The sequence below is a fragment of the Vipera berus genome, assembly GCF_964194415.1.
Source record: "Vipera berus genome assembly, chromosome: 2".
In the NCBI taxonomy this organism is placed as follows: Eukaryota; Metazoa; Chordata; class Lepidosauria; order Squamata; family Viperidae; genus Vipera; species Vipera berus.
The window spans coordinates 21,762,778-21,779,829 of NC_138203.1; the positions used below are offsets into that span (position 1 = coordinate 21,762,778).

At 39.7% G+C, this 17,052-nt stretch overlaps 1 protein-coding gene across 10 annotated transcripts in view; it reads left to right on the forward strand.

Annotated features, from left to right (window-relative positions):
- The window catches only part of LOC308662494 (growth hormone receptor-like), a 161,204-nt gene that overhangs the window by 21,578 nt on the left and 122,574 nt on the right, over positions 1 to 17,052 (forward strand). For 8 of the 10 annotated variants that reach the window (XM_081318366.1, XM_081318365.1, XM_081318369.1 and 5 more), the window contains exon 2: positions 1,842 to 2,009. The exons of the other annotated variants lie outside the window; for them this stretch is intronic. The gene's annotated coding sequence lies outside the window, so the exon portion shown is untranslated. The remainder of the gene's footprint in view (positions 1 to 1,841; positions 2,010 to 17,052) is intronic. 10 annotated transcript variants of the gene reach the window in all.

Here is a 17,052-nt window from a genome sequence, read left to right on the forward strand (position 1 = left end):
ATTTGTTAAGTGAATCATATTTACTGTTAAGTGAATTATGCGGTTGTTAAGTGAATCCAGCTTCCCCCATTGATTTTGCTTATTGGACACCAGCTGAGAAGGTGACAAATGATAAGGATCTGACCTGGGACATTGCAACTGTTGTAAATGCATGCAGATTTCCAAGCATCAGAATTTTGATCACATAATTAATGGGTTGCTATGACAGTCATAAGTGCGAAGATTGATTGTAAGACTGATTGAAGACTTTTTTCAGTGCTGTTGTAACTTCAGTAGTCATTAAATGAATGATTGCAAATCCAGGACTACCTGTATTTTGCTAGCAGAGCAGCTTTCCAAAGTTTCATCTTCCTGAGGCTTCCTGATTTCTTTCTTAGCTGATGAAGCCAAGTGCTAAATCTGGAGGCCTCTGTATGAAAAAATATGGCCCTGTCACTGAGCTATGGCCTTTTCTCAGAATGCCCATTTCAGTCCAGAATGGCTTTCCAATCAAGTGGCAGAACTGGAGCTGCAGAAGTATAGCATCTTCTAATCCGGCTGGGACATTTCACATTCTTATTATCTGATGATTGCTGGGAGCAATACAGAAATCAGGTCCTTCAGGGTCTCTGGGCCTGAAGGAAGTCTCTGAGAGTTAGCACATTTAATGCAGGCTGTCATTGTTCTTGAAACAAGCCCCCAAGCCCTGCAAGGAGAATAATATCAGAATGTAAATGAAGCATCTGCTTTATATTAGTATTTAGTGATTGAAGGAAGATATAGCAATTGATCCTCATTTAGTAAAAAGGAGACCGCCTATTTATTCTGCATTTTTGCAGCATGTAGTTCCAAGCCATTTGCTCAGTTGTTTGTACATTGATGATTCACCATTGACAGTACCTCTGCTGGAAGACATGTCTTTCACCTCTCCATTTTCTGGGAAGCATGGGAGATTTCCAGGGTTGGCCTACTTAGTGTCACTGTTGCCTCTTCAAAGCAAGGAAGCCCCAAGATACTGTCAGTATAATTAGAATGAGGGATCCCAACTACTAGAAGGTTGACTTATTATACCTTGAAATATGGCATGTCCATCCATTTACTGAGAATTCTCATGTCAATACAATTGCTAGTTTCATGGTATTTCCCTGCCATAGTACTAGATCAGATATTTGTATTTGTATTTTTGTATTTATTAAATTTGTATACCGCCCTTCTCCCAAGGGACTCAGGGCGGTGAACAGGGCACATATAAATAGAGGATACAAAAATTAAAAAAAAAATTAAATAATCGCCCAGATAAAACAGTAACAATATAAAAACCCAATTAAAAACCCTAACTTCCCCCATCAGGCCAGGCCAGCTTGTTCAAATATATAACATTGTTCTGGCTCAATTTTGGGAATGTCCTAGGTTCATAGATGCCCTTGAGATATATTGCGACTCCATAGTCTTTAGGTATGCCTTGCCATATATCTGGGATTACAGGACTCAAATTCCAAAATATTTGAAGAAGAGCATCTTGGGGAAGCCTGCCCTTGAAATACTTTATGACAGACATACTGAATCCAGCTAACCAGCAGTTCCTTTGATTCTCTTCTTAAACCTTCTGTTCCAATCTTGAACTACATCTAGGCAGCTCCTTATAGACAGTATGTAGACTGAAAGAAGTTTTGGAGGACCAATTTTCACAAAGTTCTGCCTTCTTTTTTGGGTTGAGCCCAGCACAGCCAGGTGTTCTTAGTTATTTATTAAAAAAAAATGAAGAGGGCTTTGGTTTTAACTCTGTGTGATTAAGAATAAGCAAATGACAGTATCCTGTTTTCATCTTTTCACTAAAGTTCTGTTTGTTTGCTCTGTCCCAGGTTTCCCAATCCTTGGCACCCTCCAGATGGATGGACGTCAACTCTCAAAAATCTCAGCCATCACCACACTTCTGCGAGTTGAGGTCCACATATCTGGAAGGCCCCCAGGCTGGGGAAGGCTGCTGGGGCTGATTATTTCTTCTGTCTCACTTGACATTTAATTGGGAGGTAAGTTTTGAAATAAAGAAATTTTTATTCCATGCCTCTCTTTCTCCCATAGGATTACAGTGTAGTAAAATAACATGTCATATAAAGGGCCCAGAAGCTGAGCATTTTACTATAGCCCAAAACTGTTATGGAGAATAGCAATAGAGTTCCTGTATCATCATTTTAACAGATTGAGAGGCAGTGATTTTATGAGGTCCAGGATTAGTTCTTTTCTTTTCTCACTGGCCATCTTGTTAATTTCTTTACATCTTGGACACTTCCAATTTGTATAGATTCTTCTACATTTTTTTCTACGAAACACATTAATTGGGCTGGGCAACCTTTAGCACTTCTGATGTTGATTTATATCTTCTAGTAGCCCAAGTCGGTACAGGGGTGTCTGTTGGGAGGGACAGAGGATTAAAAAAGTCGAGCAGGTGACTGCAACTTAAGCCCCTGCCTCCCCTTTTTATATTTGGCTACACTAAAAACTGGTTGAGCTTTGATCACATGGTTGTGGCTGCCATTGTGACTTTTTTGATATCCCATTTCTCCCCATAGATAACCTGTCATATGGAAAATGATAAGAAATGCTGGCAGCTGTAGTTCATTAAATCTGCCTCACTAGCATGCTGGGAAATTAGGGGAAGTACTGGATTGATCATTAGGGAAAACTGTAATATTATTAATTCTGTTAGCATTGCCAATTAATTGGATGGACCATGAAAAGGTGAGGAAAAAACCTTGCTTTTGTTATCCCTAAATAGCCCTCTTTGGTTGATAAGCATTTGCTTGTCCTTGTAAAACTAGAAAGGCACCTTGTTCATCAAATATCTGACTTGTGGGATTCATGACTATAAGGTCATTGGATAATTTTAAAATGGACTGAATGAATTCAAGGAGGATGGGCCTGTCAAGGATCATCTCTAGGATGATGTCTTCTAAGCCAGTGGTTACAATAGCGGGTAAAAGGTATAAAGGTAGTCTTCAAATTACAACCATCCTATGGTTCAAATACAACAGTATTGGAAAAAGTGAATTACAACCTATGTTCACACTTATGACTGTTGCACCACCACCATGATCATGTGATCACAATACAGGCACTAGGCAACCGGCTTGCATTTATGACCAGTTGCAATATCCTGCAGTCATATGATCGTGATTTGTGAGCTTTTTTTTTGGCTAATTGCCAGCAAAGTTGTGGTTTGCTTAACAACCACAGTAATTTGCTGTTTCAAAGAGCACCATAAAATTGTTGTAAAATCTTAAAACATAAGCCTGCAACAAGTTATGACAGAAATTACGGTCCCAATTTAAGCACTCCAAAGACCTCTAATTGGCAAAATTGCAGAGTAAGTTGGACTTTGATTTTTTCCAAAAAAAGCCCTCATAGTTCTTATAACAGCTGATTTGCCTAATGACCTCAGTTATTCACTCAATGACCTCCATAAAATTGTTATAAAATGAGGTCTGACTCAATTTAAGGCTGCAACAAATTATGACAGAAATTATTAAGTGTAGGACTAGCTGTATCTCCATTTTCTGCTTTTAAGCAGTCAAAAGTCATCTAGTTGGCCACTTTGCAGAGCAAAATTGTACACTAAGGTGGACCTTGACTTTTTCCAACCACCCCCCTCCAGTTCTTATAACAGCTGGACTTTTTTTTTTACAGGAAAGCCTTTTATTTTTAAAATAAACAAACAAGGTCAGTTTCAGTTGGTTTTGATTACAGTTCCCACCAGTCCATGCCACCAGTGGTCAGGAATGATGAGAATTGTTCAAAACCTCTGAGCAAACATTGACTGACCTCTCTGGACAGTCAAAAGCAGGAAAAGAAATACTAATGCACTGCCAACAGAAAATTAGTTGAAGCAGTTGGAAATTTACTGAAATGGACAGTTGTATTGTTCTGGGGAGAAGTGATTGAAGTGAGTTCCTGCAAAATGTGAGTCCAATTAGAGCCACTAAGATTCAGAATCCTCCCTGAATTCGGATACCAAGCTTGGGTTTTTTCTGCATAAAGAAGCTACCACTTAATCCATGTCTCCCATAACATGCCAGTTAGTCCCTTGTTGCAAAAAAATCTACTTTAAAGTTTGAAGCATCTTGAGTAAAATCTTAATCCAATTCATCACTCCTTCACTCCCGTTCCTTCAATATTGATAGATCTGTTGATCAAAGATGCCATTTTCATAGGATTAAGAAATTGGGGGCAATATCAAAACATTGAAGCTGACCACAACTTCACAGCTTCTGAAATCATACCAGTTGGGCAAATCTGTGCCTAATCACAGCTATGTTGGATGGAAACATCAAGTTTAAATCTTAGTTTATAAATAGTTATATCGTATGAGTTAGGTTCGGTGGGATGAGGAGTACTTAGGAAAGTGGCTGAGGATGAAGGAGGACATGCATTGCGACCAAACTGCAACTTTTACTTTTGTTAGTAGCCATACTTATAAAAAGAATGATATAACTATCATGATTCTGTGCCTGGCAGCTTGCGGATTTTGATATACATGTACAGGAAGAAGTTACTGGGCAAAGGAAGTAGACAATTATATCATTGATGGCGTAGCACATTGCATGAGCTTTTTATCTGCAATGCAAAAGGAAGGGTTTATATGCTACTCATCTCACTGCAAAGTGACTTTTTTCAATGATTGTGATTTTTTTCTCCAGGAGTTCAGGGAGGTATATCTTGTATCTCCTCCTTTTTCCCCCCTGTGTGAAGTAACTTAAAAAGGTAAAGGTTCCCCCGCACATGCGTGCTAGTCGTTTCCAACTCTAGGGGCCAGTGCTCATCTCCGTTTCAAAGCTGAAGAGCCAGCGCTTGTCTGAGGACGTCTCCGTGGTCATGTGGCCGGCATGACTAGATGCCAAAGGTGCACGGAACACTGTTACCTTCCCATCATAGTGGTCCCTATTTTTCTACTTGCATTTTTACTTGCTTTCGAACTGCTAGGTTGGCAGAAGCTGGGACGAGTAACAGGCGCTCACTCTGCTACGCGGCACTCAGGATTTGACCCACCAAACTGCCGACCTTCTGATCGACAAGCTCAGCATCCTAACTCACTGAACCACTGCGTCCCTCTGTGAAGTAACTTAGGGATCTTTAAACCTAGTTTTCATTATTTTTGTTAGCAGTTTTAAATCCTTTGTAAAAGAAAAACAGTAGAAATATTTTAAGTCTGCCATTTCCTTTGTCTCTGAGATCAGGTGCTTTTGGTGCTTGAGGCAATGTTTCAGGCATTTTGTTTCTATTTTACCTACTATTTTCACCTGTTCCCTTAACCCTTATCTTTTCCCCTGCCCTCAGACTGCAGTATTTACTCTCTGAGGTGAACTTGGGCTATCTGATACAGGTAAAATATATGACTCTTAGGCAACTGGGCCTTGAGAGAGAACTCTTGCTTACTTAGCTCTTTGTTTTAAAATAGCATTGATAATCTTCTCCCAACATACAGCCCTCCATATGTGTTTGATTACAACTCCCATAATGATAGTTAGGAAAGTTAAAAAACCTCAGTGGGACTTTGATTCTGGTCCCCTAGCCTAACTTACAGCGGTGCTTCAAAAGGAGACATCTTTCCTAACTGGCATTGCAATACTGGCACATTATCTCCCTGGCCTTGTGCAAACATCAGAGAATTAATCAGTAGTGAATTATTACCTAGTCATTTCTGTTACTCAGGGTGTGGGGAACAGAAGAGCTCTTTGCGTCTAATTCATCACCACTAACAATTCAGGTGCAAGGATATATTTTGTAGCAACTAGATGGGCAGGTTGTGACCCTTTTAAAAACATGTGGCTACTGTCTGTGATACCTTGGCCCCAAGTGACAAAATTGATTTGTTGCATTTAGTATTATGTAGATTAATTTATAACTGTCCTTCAGGGTTGCATTTGCAATCCTTGCTGGGCTTCTTATTGCACCTGTGATCTTCTCCAAACAAAGGTTGTATTTTGAATTACAGCCTTTTTTCCCTCCTCTGGTTTTTTTTGCCTTTGCTTCTCTTTCCATTTCCTACAGGTGTTTGGCATCGGCTTCCACCACATTTTGCCTTCTATTTCCTGGCTTGCAACATCTGTGTGTTTGAATTGGGAAATTAAGAATATTTTATATATAGATATATATATCCACAGGGGTTAGAACAATTGCGTAATGTGCAATTGGCCCAGGTTCGAATCTCAATAGGGTATGGCTGACTGATGAGAACAAATGAGTTTGAAATGGCCATATTAGTCACCCTTTAATTCTTTGTTAGCAATCCCAAAAAATTACACACACACACACATATATGTATATATATGTATATATGTATCTGTATAAGATTTGTCCCGTGTAAGTGTATTCTGAATGCTTAACAAACATTTAACATGTACATGTACATGTACATGTATATATATATATATATATATATATATATATATATATATATATATATGTGTGTGTGTGTGTGTGTGTGTGTGTGTGTGTGTGTGTGTGTGTGTATATATATATATATATATATATATATATATATATATATATATGTGTGTGTGTGTGTGTGTGTGTGTGTGTGTATATATATATATATATATATATATATATATATATATATATATATATATATATATATATATATATATATATATATATATATATATATATATATATATATATATATATATATATATATATATATATATATATATATATATATATATATATATATATATATAAATAATATAAACAGTTTTAAGGAAATACAAATATATATATCCTTCCTTGGGCTTTTCTATTATAGAACCAGAAAGCTGTGCTTCATTTGTAGCAGTCTATCAAACATTGAAAACACTTATAGACTCCTTTATCAACAGAAAGAGAGAACTCAGTAGCATGATTTGTAAAGAAATATCAAATGTCAAAGCAATGAGAGTACATTTTTTAATACTTTTGATAATCAGAACCTTAGAAATAAGATTTTTAGCACAGTGGTGTGGCAGACAAATAATATTCATATATTGTCATAAATTATCACATGGCACAGATTTTCAGCTTTGTTTTTTTTTTAAATTTACGTTTTCCTCATGAAGATACTGAATGAACATGACATGTATCTGCTATGCCTTGTTTTGGAGCAGAAATGGAGAAGTTACCCAAATTTGTAACTGAACTGCAACCCACAACAGCTCACATCATGAGCCATGCTGGCTGGGGGCCACTAGGAGTTATTGTTCAATAAGATCTGGAGGGATACAGTTTCTGACCTTTGCTTTGGAGCAATTAGTGAACATATGCACCAGTCAGAGACTGTGCATGATTCAGGGAGCCTGGCTGCTGGTGTATTTGTATGCAGGAATTGATATACAAGTTGTACTGGTGCTGTTACCATGATGCTAAGGATGAGTGTGTTTTGTTTGTAGATATAGATCATTTCTCAACCTTAGGAACTGTAACGTGTGGGCTTCGGCTCCCAAAATTCTCCAGTCTGCATGTGGTCCATCCAGGGCTTTTTTTCTCATAGAACGCTCAGAACAGAGTTCCAGCACCTTTTTTGGATGGAACCTTGTAGGGTAGGCAAGGTGGGTTGTATGACTTGTGAGTTCCGGCACCTTTTTCTTTTACAAAAAAAGCACTGGGTCCATCTAATGTTCATAGGCATCCACGGGGATTCAGCAGTATACAAATACTGTAAATAAAGAGATCCTCCCTCCAAGACCAAGCCCTGACCAAGCCCTTTCTTAAATGAAGAAAAAGTGACCCATTTGCAATTAAGGTTTTAATCTTAGCTTCGTAGGGTATTTAAAAAGTAGAAAAACTTATTTCTCTCTTTGCACATCTATCTCTGATTATGATTGTTTCTCCACTTGGAGGTGGGGGGTGAGATACAGGTGAAGCAGAGATATATGTTCCAGGAGATTCATTTATTATTTTTGTTATTTTAATTTATATCCAATCTTTCTCCATGTTCTAGACAGCCAACAACAATAAAAATAAAAGCATAAGTATGGTTATTAAAAATCAAATTCCAACAAAAAGGCATAGTTAAAAAGGAAGGAATTTGCCCCTTCTCAAATGAATAAAAAGCAAGTGGCCAACATCTATGGAGGTATTGATGGAATGTTAAAGATTCATTCCAGAAGAGTAAGAGGCAACTCAGCCCAGATAATATGTGTGAGAGAAAAGAGGGTGAAGACAGCCCCTCCCTAATAGTGCAGATGCAAATAGCAGATTGCTCAGTCTGGCAAGATTTTGTCTGTTGGTGTGAAACAATGAATTCAGCTTGGAAGAATTGCCATGAGGACCCAGATTGTTGGGGGCAATAAGCTGACTTTGTAAAAATGCCGCTTGGGGCCCCCCGAAAGCCCTAATAAGCAGGCATATACATAGAATGAAGGCTATTGCTAAGCACATTGGTTTGTGCTTAAATTGTAAGCCGCCCTGAGTCTTCAGAGAAGGGCGGGATATAAATGGGATTAAAATAAAAAATAAATAAATACAATTTATTACCACAATTGAGCCAAAAATTTCCATTGCTAAGCAAGGCAATTGTTAAGTGAGTTCTGTTCCATTTTAGACCTTTTTGCCACAGTTGTTAAGTGAATCAATGCATCATCCAGTAATTAAGCAAATCTGGCTTCTCCCATTGATTTTGCTTCTCGGAAGCCGGCTGGGAGGTTACAAATGGTGACCACATGATCCTGAGACAGTGCAACCATCATAAATACATGCTTGTTGCCAAGCGCCTGGATTTTGATCACATAACTGTGGGGATGCGGCAGCAGTCATAAGTGTGTAAACCAGTCATAAGTCATTTTTTTCAGTGCAGTTGTAACATCAAAACAATTTCTTAAATGAGTACAGGATCCTATCTAGGTCGGTCACTGGGACCGACCCTTTGTCTTCCAAGTTTTTGGACTCATGCTGGAGCCCATCCTCAGGGAACGTCTCTCTAGTGGAGTGTGTGCTGTTCTGTGTGTGGTATTTATATTGCCTGTTGTAAGTGACTTTTTAGATGTTGATTGGGGTGTGTTGATGGCTGGCTTCATTTGGTTGTGCTGCCCAGCTCTCGCCTTCTAAGTACTTGATAGGCTGGTGAAGAAAACTAAGATCATGGCATCTGGCCCTCTCAATTCCTGGTAAATAGATGGGAAAGAAGTGGAGGTAGTGACAGATTTTATTTTCTTGGGCTCCAAGATCACTGGAGATGGGGACTGTAGCCAAGAAATTAAAAGACGCTTGCTCCTGGGGAGGAAAGCAATGGCAAATCTAGACAGCACACTAAAAAGCAGAGACATCACCCTGCCAACAAAAGTGCATATAGTCAAGTCTATGGTCTTCCCAGTTGCAATGTATGGCTGTGAAAGTTGGACCATAAGAAAGGCTGAGCACCAAAGAATTGAGGCCTTTGAACTATGGTGCTGGAGAAGACTCCTGCGAATCCCTTGGACTGCAAGGCGATCAAACCAGTCAGTCCTAGAGGAGATCAACCCTGACTGGTCTTTAGAAGGCCAGATTCTGAAGTTGAAACTCAAATACTTTGGCCACCTAATGAGAAGGAAGGACTCACTGAAGAAGAGCCTAATGCTGGGAAAGATTGAGAGCAAGAGAAGAAGGGGACGACAGAGAATGAGGTGGCTGGATGGAGTCACTGAAGCAGTAGGCGTGAGCTTAAATGGACTCCAGAAGATGGTAGAGGACAGGAAGGCCTGGAGGAACATTGTCCATGGGGTTGCGATGGGTCGGACACTACTTCGCAACTAACAACAACAGGCTGATGGTAAATCAGCACTCCACTTGACCGACAAGGGGCCTGTTTCCAGGCCTCGATCACTTCCCTGGCTGTTTTTGTGCCTGCTTGTCCAACAATCTTAGTAGCTGCAAAACGGAATGTGTGTCTTTGTTCATTGCAGTCTGAGGCTACCAAGGACACACATTCAATTTTGCAGCTACTAAGATTTCCACACAGAGAACACCACACACACTGCTAGAGAGAAGTTCCCTGAGGATGGGCTCCCCCATTAGTCCAAAGGTTCAGGAGACAAAACCTCTGGTCCTGTTGACTGATCTAGATTGGATCTTACAACATTATTCTGGGACACACATTCATTTGTGACTGAATGGTTGTAAGTTGGGGGCTACCTTCATATCATTCACGGTTTGGGGCCTGACAGGAAATCCCAGACTTTCTTTTTTGTTACTGCTGTTTAAAACACTAGCAGGTTTTCCTGGTTTTGTTTTAATGGCTTGTGTTTTAAATATTTTGTTGCAGTTGTAAAAACAGCATAAAAATTGCCACTCTGAATAACAGAAAGAGAGAGAATAAAATAATTTTACATCATCTTCTATCTCCTAGGATTTTTAAAAATTGGCACACTGATGAAGAAGGTGGAATTTATAATTACTAAAACTCCACAAACTAATGTATTTCCCACTCGTCCTTGGAGCCTATTAAAAGTGTGTCTGTTGAGTATAGATCAGTAAATTACATTTGTGTGTCCTTGTATCTTTTCAAAATCACTTCATGGTGTTGCTTTGTATTTTCACTTACCTAAGTAGAAAAATACTTCAATGGCATTGGGGATTGTAAAGTAGGTTTTCTCATCGGAGACTAGAGATGGCTTTTAAGTTTCAGAAGAGAAACAAAAGGGAAAGGAAAAAAATATATAAGAATGTTCTGGCTGAGAAGTGCAGGTTAAATTTTTGGCAATCCATTTGACCCGGTAGGCAACATGCTGACACAAAATTGATTTTTCCTTATTATGCACAAGGACAGGGCCAGGATCAATGATGCTTGTGATTAGCTCCTCATCCTCCTCCTCTTCAATTTTTTTCATACTCTGTGCTAGAATTATTTTTGGGTTTAAATTATAGTTTTCAAATATTTTCTGTCTCACACTTTTTAGTAGTCCCAGTTATAGAAGTGTCTGGGAACTATGAAAGAGTTTAGGAACCGTCTATTGCTTGATACAGAGAAATAAGAACATGCAGAGTAAAGTTTAATGTTTTGAAAGTACTTATTTGAACAACTGTAGCTGATACTTCTGATTTTTTTAAATGTCTAAAATGATTTTCATAGAATAGTAAAAAAACATCAGTCAAATGTATGTTCAAAAATATTCTGAATAATAGATGGCTGCTTGTCAAGATAAAGTCTGAGAGCAAAAGTATAACAGTTAATAATTAAAGCAACAATATATTTTTCTTTAATAAGTAGAAATGATGCTGGAAGATCCTTCCTGAAGTGGAAATTATTACTGAATTGATCCACTTGGTTTAGGAGTAGCTGGAAATGGGACTTAGCAAGAAACTGTAAGCTTTACACAAGATCTGGAACAGATTGAGGTATAGATAATTTTCTCTCCCACCCCACCTCCCAGGATTTGTGTATGTATATGTGTTGTGTGTATGAGGGAGCAGCCATTATTCCTTTGTCCCAAAATTGTTAATGCGTCTACAAGTGATTAATGCATCAATTTGCGTCAATTTGCAATCTCCATTTTGAGGCTGATTGTGATTTCCAAAAAATGATCTCCCCCATTTTATCTTATTTTTGGGATTTTCTGCTTTACTGCCATCTCTTCTATTTCAAGTCATTTCCCCAAATGAAGATGAGAATCCAAAATTTGCATTTCAGTTATTCCCTGTGAAAATACAGGTAATCCTTGTTTAGTGACTGCCTTTTTTGGTGACTATTCACAGTTTTGATGGTGATAAAACAGTAACTTTAGGACAAATCTTTGTATTTACGACCTTTCCAGGTGTAAAGCAAAGGAAAACTGAAGTAAGATCATAAGCACAGTTGCAGTTTCACTTAGTGACCACTTCATGACCAAGTTGCTGATCCTAATTACAGCCACAAAAAAGGACTACTTGTATTACAGTAGTGGCTTTTGGATTTATTATTATTTTTTCTTGTAGAGAAAATACACTTCATTTTTAGGAACCCTCTGGAGCAGGGGTGTCAAACTCAATTTCATTGAGGGCTGCATCAGCATTGCGGTTGCCCTCAGGGGGCCGGGTGGGTATGGCCTGGGTGGGCGTGGCCTACTGGGTGGGCGTGGCTAGAGTGCGTATGGCCTACTGGGTGGGCGTGGCCAGCTCTACATTGTTCGCATCAAGGGTGCCTATGGGGGCCTGGGCAGGAGTGGGACAGATCTGAGGGTCTCTGGCAGAAGGAGGGTCTCTGGGCCAGGGTCAAGGCAGTGGGGGCCGTTCCCTCACTGTTTCCAGGATGGTTTCGCAGGCCACATGAAACCACTTCGCGGGCCAGAACCGGCCCCCGGGCCTTGTGTTTGACATGTCTGCTCTGGAGTTTTTCATATTCTGAATTCTCCTTCCCGCTCTCTAATTTCCATCTTTCATTCGCTTCAGATTTGAGTCCACCATCAAGACAACTTTTGGCATGGATGATCTCATCCCTGATGTTTGCTAATGCCTCTAAGCCAGACATGTCAAACTCATGACGTCATGTGATGTCGCACAATGTATCGGGACAGCTTTGGCATTGCTGGCAATGGGGTGGGTGCGGCTTCCGGATGACGTATCCGGCCCACGGGCTGGCAGTTTGACACCCCTGCTCTAAGCCCTATCCATTCCTAACCATTGTTGGTGTGATAGCTTTAAGCAAATCTGAATGGACACTTTCTTGCCGGTATTTGTGTTCACTTTGTTTATGTCTTTCTAGGGCTTAAAGGGAATTATTCAGTACTGTACAGAAGATGGGAACCTAACCACAGGATGCAAGTAGGAGGGTGGGCTGAGTTGGCGGGAGGAAAGAACATTCCATTCAGAAATAGCAAAGTCACTGGTACTTTGCAAGGAATAATCTGTCCATGCTATAAATATAATAGAGGAGGAGTTACATGTTGTCCCCCTAACTAGTCATATATGTCTAAATTATATGCAAGAAGGATGATGCTCCATGACCATGTCCATTAATACACCTTAGCCGTTTTCAAGCCACTCATCACTCATTGTGGTTTTCATGGCCAGCCTTGCTGCGTCACTTGAGGAAAAAAAGGGGAAATGAGGGATAGGAGAAAGGTTAACAATATAAATCATGCTACTGCAAACCACTTTGGTAATTTGGAATAAAACTGCCAGATATGTGTTACGGGTGTCTGGTTGATGTAGATTTGGACCTTCCCTGTTTAGAGAGGACTAAACATGCTTTCTTCTAGGATCTGTTTTTTTTAATCCTCCAATCTAGCTTTCTATCCTGTAATTTACTAGTGGTCTCCATCCAGATATTAACTGACTCTGATGCTGCTTAGCTTTTGGAGACCTCAGAGTTGGAGATCAGCCACTGAGTATGCCAAGCAAACAGCCAAACAACTTGTGACTAAATGTAAATGTTGCTCCACCCTCTTTTGGACTGCAGCTCTGAACATGCTGTTCAAAACTGGGTGTCGTCCTTGAGTTGACAGATGTTGACATTTCCCTACCTCAGAGAATGGCATCAATTACACCAGCCTCCTATGATTTTCAGAGAAGATCCTCTGAGGAAAAGCTGCAGGATTAGCCATTTTGGAGAGGCAGGCATGTCACCTTCTTTCTGAGCAAATCTTTGCCATTTTATTCCTTAACCATTATAGGAAGGGTGAAATATTTAAGGATCTGCTTTCTCAGAGGTCCTGTTTTCCTTTACTTTCTCAATCCCTTTTTGCTTCTGTCTTTTTAGAGAAGTCATGGGCTAATTTTTTTAATGCACATTTTCTGGGGTTTAAAACCTTTAAATAAATGAGCTGCTCAGACAGGTTACATAAGGGCAAAATGGCAGATGATGGGAAATTTAGGAAGTCATAAAACCCCAGCTGCTGTTTTTTTCTTCAAGTAATGGTACTTCTTATTATCTTGTCCTGAATCTCTCTGTGAGAATTTGTGAGGATGCTGTTCTTTTTAAGCTGTGATGCAGGAGCTGAATTAAATCAGCATGAAGAGATCATAGATGAATCACATCAAATACAATGTGCCATTTTTTTTTGTCTTTTTTCTCAGGAACAGAATATTGCTTTATTTGCTTTTGCTTCCGCCCCCACCACTAATATAATTTTAGTCTCTCCTTATTTTATCTATTAGTTTCCTCCTCTCCAGCTATGATGCCATTAAAAAAAACTTCTTTATTATATATGCAATGTTCCTGCAAATTGTTTTAGTATGTAGAGAATTCTGTGGTTTTGTTTGGTATTTTTGTACCCTCTAAATTTTTTGTACCCTTTAAACAGAGATGGGGAACTATAGCCTCTTTGTGACTTGTGGACTTCAACTCCCAGAATTCCTGAGCCAACCATGATGGCTCAGGAATTCTAGGAGTTGAAGTCCACAGATAAAAAAAGGGCCATAGTTCTTCCCCCTTGTTCTAAATAGTACCTTTTTATTACTGTGCAAATGCGCATGAGCATGTGGAAATTTTATTCTTCAACCACCAATTGTCTGGGCCAACTATATGTTGGATATAGCTGTTATCTATATATGGAAAAGCTAGCTGAAGTCATAGCAACTTAAATGGGAAAATCAGCCCAAGTGAAATGTAGTAATTAAGGCTGCAAGAATGAAAAGGGGAATGAAGCTGCTTTTTCAAGGCAGAGGTGTCATAAAATCAAAGTCACCTATGCCCATTCCCTCTTAATCTTGGAGTTTGTGTCTTTTAACAGCACATAAGTAGCTTAAATAGCCACACAAACCTAAATAAATAAATGAGCAGGTACAACTTTTCACAGTATGGAGATAAGCCTTAACAGCTGCTAGAGTTCATATATGTAGTTTTCTTTTGTTTAGATTTTTATTCCCCCTCCCCTTTGTTGACTGAAAGTTTGGCAGTTTGAGACCCAAGCACGACACCACTCGGTGAGCTTCCATTCTTGCCCCAGCTATTGCCAATCTAGCAGTTCTAAAACATGCAAATGCAAGTAGATAACTTCATGGGGAAGGTGACAGCTTTCCATGCACCCGGTGTATAGTCATGCTAGTCACATGACCATGGAAGCTTCTTCCAGCAACACCGGCTCCCTTGGCTGGAGACAGCGGTGAACAGCACCCCCTACAGTTGAGCATGACTGGACAAAGGAAACCTTTACCTTTACCTTTTTTTCTTATACAAATCAAGGTGGAAAATATACCTAACACTCCTCCTATTTTTCCCACAACAACCATGGCCGAGAGAGAGTGACTGGTCCAAAATCACAAGCCATTATTCATACCTAAGTCGGGTCTAGTACAGTCAATTTTCCTGGTTTCTAGGCCAACATCTTAAGCCAGTGTTTCTCAACTTGACAACTTTAAGAGGTTTGGCTGAAAAGTTGGTAGCTCCTGCTCTTATTCATTGAACGGGCTGGTCTTTCTCTAAGGAGTTTGGAGCAATTAATGGTTCCCAGGTAAACCTATTTAAGGCATCTTCTAGGATCAGACCTGCTTATTACCTTTAGAAGGATTTCATAGGCTTCAAACCAGGGGTCTTCAACCAGGCACGCTGGCTGAGGAATTCTGGGAGTTGAAGTCCACAAGTCATAAAAGGGCCTAGTTTAAAGACCCCTGCTTCAACCTATTTGGTGGATATGTAACAAGGGATGAAAACAAATGGCTCATTGGTTCAGAAACTATTGAATAAGAAAATACTTGGGCTACCTTGTCTTTTGATTCCCATCATAGTTTTTCTGCAAAAAATAAACACAAAGTGGAATATCTATATTAATTCTCTGCAATATATTTTATGTTTTTTTTATAATCTTTGGAGAAGATATGTGAGAGTTCCACTTTTGGAGAATTTATTCAGCACCTTGTTTTGAATATCCCACAGTGATAGTTTGTTAAACCCAATGCCAGGAATGCAGATAAGAACCAGAATTTAGATTTGAATTTTGAATTTGAATTTTATTGAATTTATATACCGCCCTTTCCCGTAGGACTCAGGGCGGTTTACAGGGTATATAAAACATCAATACAAAAATTAAGAGCAATTAAAAAAGATTAAACTAAATCCCTGAAAAAATATAAAACCCCAATTAAAACCCCAATTAAAAGCTCGAAGAGCCAGGTCTTCAGGTCTTGGCGAAATGATCGAAGGTCGGGGGCAGTCCTAAGCTCCACGGGCAGCTAGTTCCAGAGGGCAGGCACCCCCACAGAGAAGGCCCTCCCCCTGGGTGTTATCCGCCGGCATTCTTTTGCCGGTGGTACCCTGAGAAGGCCCTCCCTGTGGGAGCGCACAGGATGAAGGGAACTTGATGCCGGCAGCAGGTGTTCCCTCAGATATCCTGGACCCAAGCCATTTAGGGCTTTATAGGTCATCACCAGCACCTTGAATCTCACCCGGAGGGCAACAGGAAGCCAATGCAGCTCACGGAGCAGAGGTGTTACATGGGAGTAACGGGAAACCCCCATCACAACTCGCGCGGCTGCATTTTGCACCAGCTGAAGCCTCCAAGTGGTCCTCAAGGGCAGCCCCATGTAGAGAGCGTTGCAGTAGTCTAAATGGGAGGTCACGAGCGCATGAGTGACTGTGCTTCGGGCATCTCGGTCCAGATAGGGTCGCAACTGGCGCACCAGGCTGCAAAAAATAACTTAGCTGAAAAATTAGTCTCCTTGTCTTTTCCGAATACACTGATTAGTATCAAGTGGGCCTTTAGGTCATTTATCCAACAGGATACAAGTGTTCCTATTATAAATCTTTGTGAAACAAGCTATTACCATCAACTTTGTCTGAAGTTGCAAATATTGATTAGGAGCATGAATGATATTTTTCATTGACTAGTTGTGTTTTTCTCAATCAATAGTCTTTCACTTTGACCTACAAGCATTATGTTTTCAAGCCGTCATGGCTTACATTTAACTGGATTATTAGCATGGGACTGAATCATTCCTGACTTCTCAATAGTTTGCAGCACAATCCTATATACACTGTGTCCCATTTATGTTCAATTGATTTTCATGTGAGGAGAGGCTGAACATAAAGGCTATATTCACAAAGCATGTTTAAGCATTGAAAAATGAACTGTCATTTACTGAACCCAATTGTTCACATTGTGAACACTGTGACTAATACATTAGATGATATTGTGATTGGAAAACTTGTGATTC